This window comes from Macaca thibetana, chromosome X (assembly GCF_024542745.1).
Source record: "Macaca thibetana thibetana isolate TM-01 chromosome X, ASM2454274v1, whole genome shotgun sequence".
Classification (NCBI taxonomy): Eukaryota; Metazoa; Chordata; class Mammalia; order Primates; family Cercopithecidae; genus Macaca; species Macaca thibetana.
This window is the reverse complement of record NC_065598.1, coordinates 146,272,674-146,282,409: the sequence shown is the minus strand read 5'-3', so window position 1 is coordinate 146,282,409 and position 9,736 is coordinate 146,272,674. Positions and strand designations below refer to the sequence as shown.

At 43.0% G+C, this 9,736-nt stretch overlaps 1 pseudogene; it reads left to right on the top strand.

The window, feature by feature from the left end:
• The first annotated feature begins 4,446 nt into the window (after positions 1–4,446).
• LOC126945932 (calponin-2-like) lies at positions 4,447–5,475 on the top strand (annotated as a pseudogene).
• The last annotated feature ends 4,261 nt before the right edge of the window (positions 5,476–9,736 follow it).

The window sequence follows — 9,736 nt, the reverse complement described above, 5'->3', positions numbered from 1 at the left end:
AGCTCAGGAAATGGTCTCTGTCACTTCAGGCCAGAGAATCCTTTCCTCTACCAAAAACACCAGGTGATCCAGCAGAACTGACAAGGGCATACTAACACAATAAGCAACATCAGAAAAATAGTCCAATAAGTAATTACAGATTCTCATGAAACAAATGAAAAAGTAGAAAAGCTCAGCAAAGAAGTAGAAGTTATACAAAATGACCAAAGGAAAACTATAGAAATTAAAAATAAAATAACAGATAAAAACCTTGCTGGATAGGCTTAATAGAAGAGTGGACATAACAGAATATAGAATCAGTGAACTTGGGGACAGATCAATCGAATTTCCTCAGTCTAAACAGCAGAGAGAAAATAGGCTGAAAAAAAAATTAACAGAGCCTTAGGGACAACAACTAAAGACCTGATATTTGTATCACAAGAATTTCAGAAGAGAAAGAGTGGGGCTAAAAGCATACCCAAAGAAATAGTGGGTGAAAACTCAAAAGTGGCAGAAGACATAAACCTACAGATTCAAGAACCTATGGAAAATTCCAATAGGATAAAGCTAAAAAAGAACTATGCCAATACAGATAATAAAACTCAAAGAAATACATGTCAATACACAACATAAATTTACAGTTCTGGAAGAAATTGGGGGGAATAATTAGTGAAGTATATTGGTCAGTTCTCACGCTGCTATAAAAAATTACCTGAGTCTGGGTAATTTACGAAGAAAAGAAGTTTAAGTGACCCACAGTTCTGCAGGCTGTACAGGAAGCATGGCTAGGAGGCCTCAGGAAACTTACAGTCATGGTGGAAGGTGGAGGGGAAGTAAGCATGTCTTACCATCATTGGAGCAGGAGAGAGAAAGTGAAGGGGAAAGTGCTACACATTTTTAAAAAATGAGATCTTGTGAGAACTCGCTCACTATCACAAGACCAGCAAAAGGCAAATCCATCCCCATGATCCAATCACCTCCCACAAAGTTCCTCCCCTAACATTGGGAATTACAGTTCAAATTGAGATTTGGGTGGAGACACAGAGCCAAACCCTATCATTCTTCCCCTGGTCTCTCCCAAATCTCTTGTCCTTCTCACATTTCAAAACACAATCATGCATTCCCAACAGTGCCCCAAAGTCTTAACTCATTCCACCGTTAACCCAAAAGTCCAAGTCCAAAGTCTCTCTTGAGACAAGGCAAGTCCCTTCTGTCTATGAGCCTGTAAAATAAAAAACAAGTTAGTTACTTTCAAGATGCAATGGGGGTACAAGCATTGGGTAAATGCTCCTATTTCCAAAGGGAGAAATTGGTCAAAACAAAGGGAATACAGGTCCCATGCAAGTCGAAACCCCAGAAAGGCAGTCATTAAATCTTAAAACTCCAAAATAATCTGTTTTGACTCCATTTCTCACATCCAGGCCACTCTGATGCAAAGAATGGGCTCCCAAGGCCTTGGGCAGCTCCACCATTGCGGCTCTGCAGAGCTCAGCTCCCATGGCTGCTCTCACGAGCTGGTGTTCAGTGCCTAAGGCTTTTCCATGTGCATGGTGCAAGCTGTCAGTGGATCTACAGTTCTGGGGTTTGAAGGACAGTGGCTCTGTTCTCACAGTTCCCCTAAGCAGTGGCCCAGTGGGGATTCGGTGTGGAGGCTCCAATCCCACATTTTCCCCTCCACACTGCCCTAGTAGAGGTTCTCCATGAGGGCTCTGCCTCTGCAGGAGACTTCTGCTTAGACATCCAAGTGTTTCCGTACATCCTCTGAAATGTAGGTAGAGGCTCCCAACCCTCAGTTCTTGCCTTCTGTGCACCCACAGGCCCAACACCGCATGGAAGCTGACAACATGGGGAATTACAATTTAACATGAGATTTGGGTGGGGACACAGAGTCAAATCATATCAGATAGGTAGACATGAAATGAACCAAATGAAATCATGATGGCTATTACTTCCAGGAAAAACCCAAGGTGCTATAAGAAAGGAAAGGTAATAATTATATATTACATGGCATAGCTGTGAGTAACATTTACATAGCCATAGTAATGTAAGTACAATGTAAATTCTAAGTACAAAGTCTTAGGGCTCGATACCAGTCTTCTAAGCATAGGGCTTCTGGGCTGTGCAGGTTCTTGGCATTTTGCATTATGATTTCTTGTCTTTTTTTCTTCGTTCTTCTGTTTCCCGCACATTTCCAAGTGAGTCCCTTTGAAAAACTCTAATATTTCTTGGATGAACTGAAGGGAAAGCAGAGATGGCAGGAAGTTAGGGGAAAATAAGTCATGAGCGAAATAAATTATGACAGTGTAGGTATCTGATGATGAAAAAATGTCCCAGTATACAGTGCAAAGACGCTTGAAAATTTCCCTGAAGTTTTCCATTGTAACCACTGAGATTGGGAAAGTTACCACTTTTTCCCATGCCATGTACACAACTAACATTCTCTTGGGTTGTTTATGTTTTTCCCCCTCTAAAACTTCAATTCTTACTGGAAGAAGCTTGGGTAGGAGTCAAGTTCTTGGTTCAAATTTTGATTCTGCTACTAATTTTCTCTATGACCTTGAACAAGTCAATCTCTCTCTGGAACCCAGTTTCCCCATCTGCAAAATGAGAATAAAAATGTCTGTCCTGCTTTCTTCACAAGAGCACTCGATCATTCATTCATAGCTAGTCTCCATGGTAGCCTCTAAAATAGTTGCCAAGTATCTGAGAGTAAACAAGGTACAATTTCTGCCTTTGGAACGTTCAGTGTAGAGGCTGGGTGCAGTGGCTCATGCCTGTAATTCCAGCATTTTGGGAGGCCAAGGTGGGCAAATCATTTGAGGTCAGGAGTTTTGAGACCAGCCTGGCTAACATGGTGAAACCTCGTCTCTACTAAAAATACAAAAATTAGTCGGGCATGGTGGCATGCTACTCAGGAGGCTGATGCAGGAGAATCACTTGAACCCGGGAGGCAGAGGTTGCAGTGAGTCAAGATCACGCCACTGCACTCCAGCCTGGGCAACAGAGCAAGACCCCGTCTCAAAAAAAAAAAGTTCAGTGTAGAGATATATAACATGACAATGACAATAATGTAGCATATACATGTCCAGGAGCTAGGTAAGTCCAGAAAAAGGCACCTCACCCCACTTGGGAGGAGTAGTTCAGGCCAGGGTGTTAAGGATCCAGTAAAGATCTGAACTATAAGCTTCTAGAAGGCAGGTACTGTGTCTTTTTAATCAAATTCATGACTGTTTGCATTCTAGATGCTCATTAAACAGGCATTAAAATACCATAAATCATCAGAGATACAAAAATGTATATCCAAGAAGAAATTGGACATGAATTGACATCTAGTTCTATTCCAAGAAGACAGAAAAAAACATTGCTTATGCTTCATGGCCTCCCTCAAAAGGAGTAGCATGTTGTCCTTGTCCGTTTGTCTTGCTATAAAGGAATACCCTGGGCTGAGTAATTTATAAAGAAAAGAGGTTTATTTGGCTCACAGTTCTGCAGGCTGTACAAGAAGCATGGTGCCAACATCTGTGTCTGGTGAGGGCCTCAGAATTCTTCCACTCATGATGGGAGGAGAAAGGGAGCCAGTGTGTGCAGACCACATGGTGAGAGAGGAAGCAAGAAGAGAAAAAGGGCATGGTGGCTCATGCCTGTAATCCTAGCACTTTGGGAGGCTGAGGCAGGTGAACCATTTGAGTTCAAGAGTTCGAGACCAGCCTGTCCAACATGGTGAAATCCCATATCTACAAAATACAAAAATTAGCCAGGCATGGTGGTGGGTGCCTATAATCCCACCTACTTGGGAGGCTGAGGCAGGAGAATGGCTTGAACCTGGGAGGCAGAGGTTGCAGTCAGCCAAGATCATGCCACTGCACTCTAGCCTGGGTGACAGAGCAAGACTCTGTCTCAAAAAAAAAAAAAAAAAAAGAAAGAAAAGAAAAGAAAAAGAAAAAGGAGGAAGTGCCAGGCTCTTTTTAACATCCAGTTCTTGCTGGAACTAGTAGAGTAAGAACTCACTCAATACCTGGAGGACAGTACTAAGACACTGATAGGGGATCCACCTTCCATGACACAAACACCTCCCATTAGGCTCCACCTCCATCATAGGGGATCAAATTTCAACATGAGACTTGGAGGGTCAAATAGCCAAATTATAGCACATGTTAACACTCTTCCTTGAAACTATGTTTTGTCAGTATCTCTGCTAATGTTTCACAGTGGGTATTGCTACAATATGGGGCTCCTTCTACCACAAGAGCTTGACCAATTGAACAAAAATCTGGCCTACTCTAAGAAAATATGTTCGGGCACATTCTGCAGTTTTGATTTTGAGTGTGAGACCATTAATGTTTTGTAACCCAAACAAGGCTTCAGCTAAGAGAATGGTACAAATTAAACAGTGGCAGAGCCCAGAGCATCCCAGCCCCACACCTACCTGGCTGTCCCATCCCATCCTGCCAGTCACTCCTGCCAGCCATGAGCTCCACACAATTCAACAACGGTCCCTTGTATAGCTCTTGGCCAAGGTCAAGAATGAGCTTCTGTCGAAATACATCCCTCAGAAGGAGGCTGAGCTCCCCAGCTGGATCGAGGGACTCATGGGCTTCTCTATTGGCCCTAATTTCCAGAAGGATCTGAAGGACGGGATTATTTCATGCACACTCATGAACAAGCTCCAACAGGCTCAGTCTCCAAAATCAACCACTCTGTGCAGAACTGGCACCAGCTGGAAAACCTCTCCAACTTCCTCAAGACCATAGTTAGCTATGGCATGAACCCTGTGGACCTGTTTAAGGCCAATGACCTATTTGAGAGTGTGAACATGACACATGTGCAGGTGTCTCTTCTAGGCCTGGCGGGGAAGACCAAGACAAAGGGGCTACAGAATGGTGTGGACATTAGCATCAAACACTCAGAGAAGCAGGAGCAGAACTTGTACGATACCACCATGAAGGCTGACCAGTACATCACTGGGCTCCAAACAGGCACAAATAAATGTGCCAGCCAGTCCAGCATGACAGCTTACAGCATGAAGGGGCATCTCTTTGACCCCAAGAACCATATCTGCCCCCCATGGATCAACTGACCATTAGTCTCCAGATGGGTACAAACAAGTATGCCAGCCAGGTGGGCATGACAGTTTCTGGGACCTGGAGGCACATCTATGACAACAAGCTGGGAACCGACAATTGAGACAACTCCATGTCCCTGCAGATGGGCTACACACAGGGTGCCAACCAGAGCAGCCAGGTCTTTGGCCTGGGTCAACAGATATATGATCCCAAGTACACCTGTGAGGCCCAGTGGCTACTTCCCAGGCCCAAGGGAGGCCCCCAAGTATCCCCCCCCCTAGCAGAAGGAGGTGAGCTACTAAGGCTCCCAACCACACTGTCTCCCCACATCATTGCTCTATCTGGGTTTTTAGGATTTTCTGTGTTTTCATGTGTTTTTTTAACCTGTTCAGTGCTGCTAACTGAGGGTCTGTGGGCAGCTGCATGGGATTAGGCAGCAAGTGTTTTTCCCTCCTGCCTTGGCTCCTTTATAGGACTAAGCCACCAGGGTGGGGAAAGGGGTCAAGACCATATCCAGATGCTTGTGGGGTCGCAGTCCCTGGCAGGGACATCCAGGCTGTGGGCCAAGCTGTGTGGGGGAGAAGACACCTGGGTAGGGAGGGAAACAGGCCCTAAAATGTTTCTGGTTTCCTCTCCCCTTCCCTTTTGTTAGCTGATCAATTTGTGGGTTTCTGTACCCACAGAAGTTTCAGGAAGTTTCATGAAAGAAATTTTTTTTTTCCAGGAAATGGGGGAGAAATGGGTCCTCTGTGAGAGGGCCAGGCCATAGTCCTAAAATATTTTAGGCTCGTGAGTGACTGGATTTCCAACCAACAATCGTGACCCTGTCCAGGGGCCTGGTAGGGAAACTGAAGCCCATACAATACAATGGAGTTCTGAGTTGTTGGGGCTAAGCCCCCTCCCCATGCTCAATCCCTTACTGTGGCCCTCGATAGGTTTTAAGGAGCCCCCAGCTCTCCTTTTCCCCTTCCAAGCCTGACCAGCTGTACTGCTCATCTTCCCCTACCACATGCCCCTCCAAGTACTGCACAGGGACCTTCACTTGGGGAATCTACACCATGAAATAATGTGAAACACTGACTATGGACCAAATACAATAAAGACTTCTGCTGTCAGGAAGACAAAAATAAAACAGTGGCTACTCCTTCTATTCTACTATCCTTGCTTCTTGCCTTTTTTGTCTCTGAAGATTAGTATTTTTAACAAGAGGGATTATAATGGAAACCTATGCATGCAGCGATGAAATAGTTGCCAAGTAGAGGAGGCTAGGCATGGTGGCTCATGCCTGTAATGCCAACACTTTGGAAGGCTGAGGTGGAAGGATTGCTTGAGCTCCAGAGTTAGAGATCAGCCTGGGCAACATAGTGAGACCACATATCAACAAAAAATAAATAAAAATAATAGCCAGGCAGGGTAGTACATGCCTGTTGTCTCAGCTACTCAGGAGGCTGTGACAGGAGGATCATTTGAGTCCAGGAATTCAAAGCTGATGTGAGCTGTGATTATGCCATTGCACTCCAGCCTGGGTGACAGAACAACACTATCTCTAAAAGAAAAAGAAAGAGATAGTTGCCAGATAGAAAGAAAGGAAGGCACTTCAAGGCAACCTCACATTATACTGTCTCTGCTTCATTTTCAAACTGAGAGCCTTATAGAAAGCCCATTCCTGAAAGATATTTGGAAACAAATAGCCTTGATTTCCTTTGAATACATTTGTAAATGGTTCTCTCTTGATACTAGGTGCAGGTATCTTATAGAGGGGTGTCAAGATACACTCAATTTACCTCTTTAATGTTCCTCTTCCACCTTGATAGAAGTCATCAACCCACTCTTCGAACCCCTCAGGGAAGAAATGCCACCAGTTGGCAGGTAGGGAAGCAGCGTCACCCCTAACTTAGAGAAGTATCTTCTCTAGCAAAAGCAGGGTGATCTGTACTTCTTTAGCATTTTTCTCTGGAAAGAGCAAGATGTGTTAAAAGCAATAGTTCTTATAGCCACCTGGTGGGAAATACTACCATTTTCATTTCAGTAAAGGTAAACTTTTCAAGACCTTCTCTTACATTAACTGAGAGTTCATATAGCTCAACTTGCTCATTTGGGAAACTGAGGACCAAGGCATAGAATGGTTTTACCTAAATAACCCAGTGAGTAAGTAGCTGATCTGAAACTGAATCTTGGTACTTTTGCCTCCCAGGTCATGGCTCTATGTTAATTGTGCCCTTTGACCTTATCATGCTTAATCTTCAAGTTCATCCTTCTTGACTGCAAAACACTGGAATTTCAGTTTCAATATGGTCAAAGAACATAAGAGACAATTTATAGAAAAATATATTTAAATGGCTCATAAACATATAACAATGCTCAACACTATTTGTAATCAAAAATGCAAATAAAAATAAGTGTTACCATTTTTCATGATTATCAGTAGCCAATATTTTAAAAAATTTACGTGTTGACAAAAACATGTTGAGATAAACACTCTCATGCTATGTCAATAGGAATATAAGTTTGTGCAAACTTTCCAGAAAGTAAATTGGCAGTATGTATCATTAGCCATAAAAACATTCATATTCACTGACACAGTAATTCCACACATTGGACTCTAATCTAGAAAAATAATCAGACATTGTCATACATTTATATTTATTGATCGTGTCAATTTTAACATTGTTTATGATAATGAAAAGCAAACCAATATTGTGGGAATGATGATAGAAATTATGGTACAGTGATAGAATGAAATACTTTGTAGCCATTAAAAGCTATGTTTATGATGAATATTTAATACTGTGGAAAAGTTCTCAAGATTGAAAAGAGCACAATAAAAAATTGCGTAAAAGCTGGATCCCACATTTGGCCTCAGTTGCCTCATTTGTCCAGTGAGGAGTTCAAATGGATGGCCTTTAAGGGCCCTTGTGCACTCATTGCCTCCTTATTTGCTTGCCTTATTTATCTCTTTTCTCTCCTGCCGCCATCAATATCTTCAAAAACATTCCCAGTGTCTTGGGGAGAGCCAAGGCATAAGAGCAAGTGGGAGGCATCCAGAAGACTTAGCCATGGAGACCAATACTCAGGCCCTAGGCTTGATATAGTATCAGGGCTCAAGGCTCAGGGAAAAGGATAAACTAGCCAAGGAGTGGTCCTCCCAAGAGCTGGAGGATGGAGAGGGCCCGGTCCAAAGACCAAAGCCAGGACTTCCCTCTGTGGGTTAAGGGAGTGAGGAGAGGATTTGGAATTTTGTGGGTTCACAGGGAATAAAACTGAAGGCCACCATTGGGGCTAGGCTTGCAACTAAACCTCAAGAGGAGCGTCAGCTCAAGTACTTCCTTCATGGGGTAGACTGGTGCTGTGTGGGAAGGAAAAGGAGAGATCAGTGGCCCAGGCCTTGGGCAGAAGCTGAGAGCCAGATAGGGCTTAGAGGGAATAATCCCAGGGGGCATCTACGTTTGAATTCCTACATGGATTCAACAAAAGGAAAAAGAGTCTGCAAGTTAGGTTTTGGGGCTTTAGGCAAGGTACGGGAGATTGGGGGATGTTCTTAAATACACAAACTACTTCTTCTTCTTCTTCTTCTTCTTATTATTATTATTATTATTATTATTATTATTATTTGAGACAGAGTCTTGCCCTGTCGCCCAGGCTGGAGTGCAGTGGTGCGATCTTGGCTCACTGCAACTCACTGAACCTCTTGGGTTCAAGCTATTCCCCAGCCTCAGCCTCCTGAGAAACTGGGATTGTAGGTATGTGCCACCACGCCCAGCTAATTTTTTGTATTTTTAGTAGGGAGGGGGTTTGACTGTCTTGGCCAGGCTGGTCTTGAACTCCTGACCTCAAGTGATCCATCAGCCTCGACCTCCCAAAGTGCTGGGATTATAGGTGTGAGCCACCGTGCCTGGCCAGACTTATTGTTATTCAATATGCTTATTTTTTGAACCATCCATGAAAACCCATGCCAAGAGAGATGTGTTCTACTCTTGAAATGTGGAAATCACTGCTGACACATGAAGTTACCAATGATACATGTATGCATAGAAGCTTTTTTCATAAGAGCCAAAGACTACAAATGATCCAATGTAGTTTAATAGGTAGATAGTTAAACTGTGGAACATGCATACCATGGAATATTACTTAGCAATAAAAAAGAAGGAATTATTGATGGATGCAACAAACTTGGTGAATCTCCAAAAAATTCTGAGTGAAAACAATGCCAATTACAAAATTTTTCATGTTGTATGATTCCATTTGTATAACATTCGTGAAATGGCAAAGCTATAGAAATGGTGATTGTCAGGGGTTCAGGATGGGGTGGGGGGTGGCATAAGAAGTGGAAGGCAACAATAGGAATTATTGTGGTGATGCAGCTGTTCTGTATCTTTACCTTTTCAATGTCAATGTCCTGGTTGTGATATATACCATAGTTCTGCAAGATGTTTCTATTGAGAAAAATTGAGTAAAGGGTACAAGGAAGCTTTCTGTATTATTTCTTACAGCTGCATGTGAATCTACAATTTCTCAAAATAAAAAGTTTAGTTTAAAAAGTTATACTGCTTAGTTCCAGTTATATTTAAGTTCAAAAATAGACAAAACTTATTTGTGATGTTAGGAGTCATGGCAGTGGTCATCTTTGAGGAAGAAACTGGGTCAGTGGTAGGAAACAAAACTAAATGGTGTTTTGGCTGGTCCAAGTGTTACAG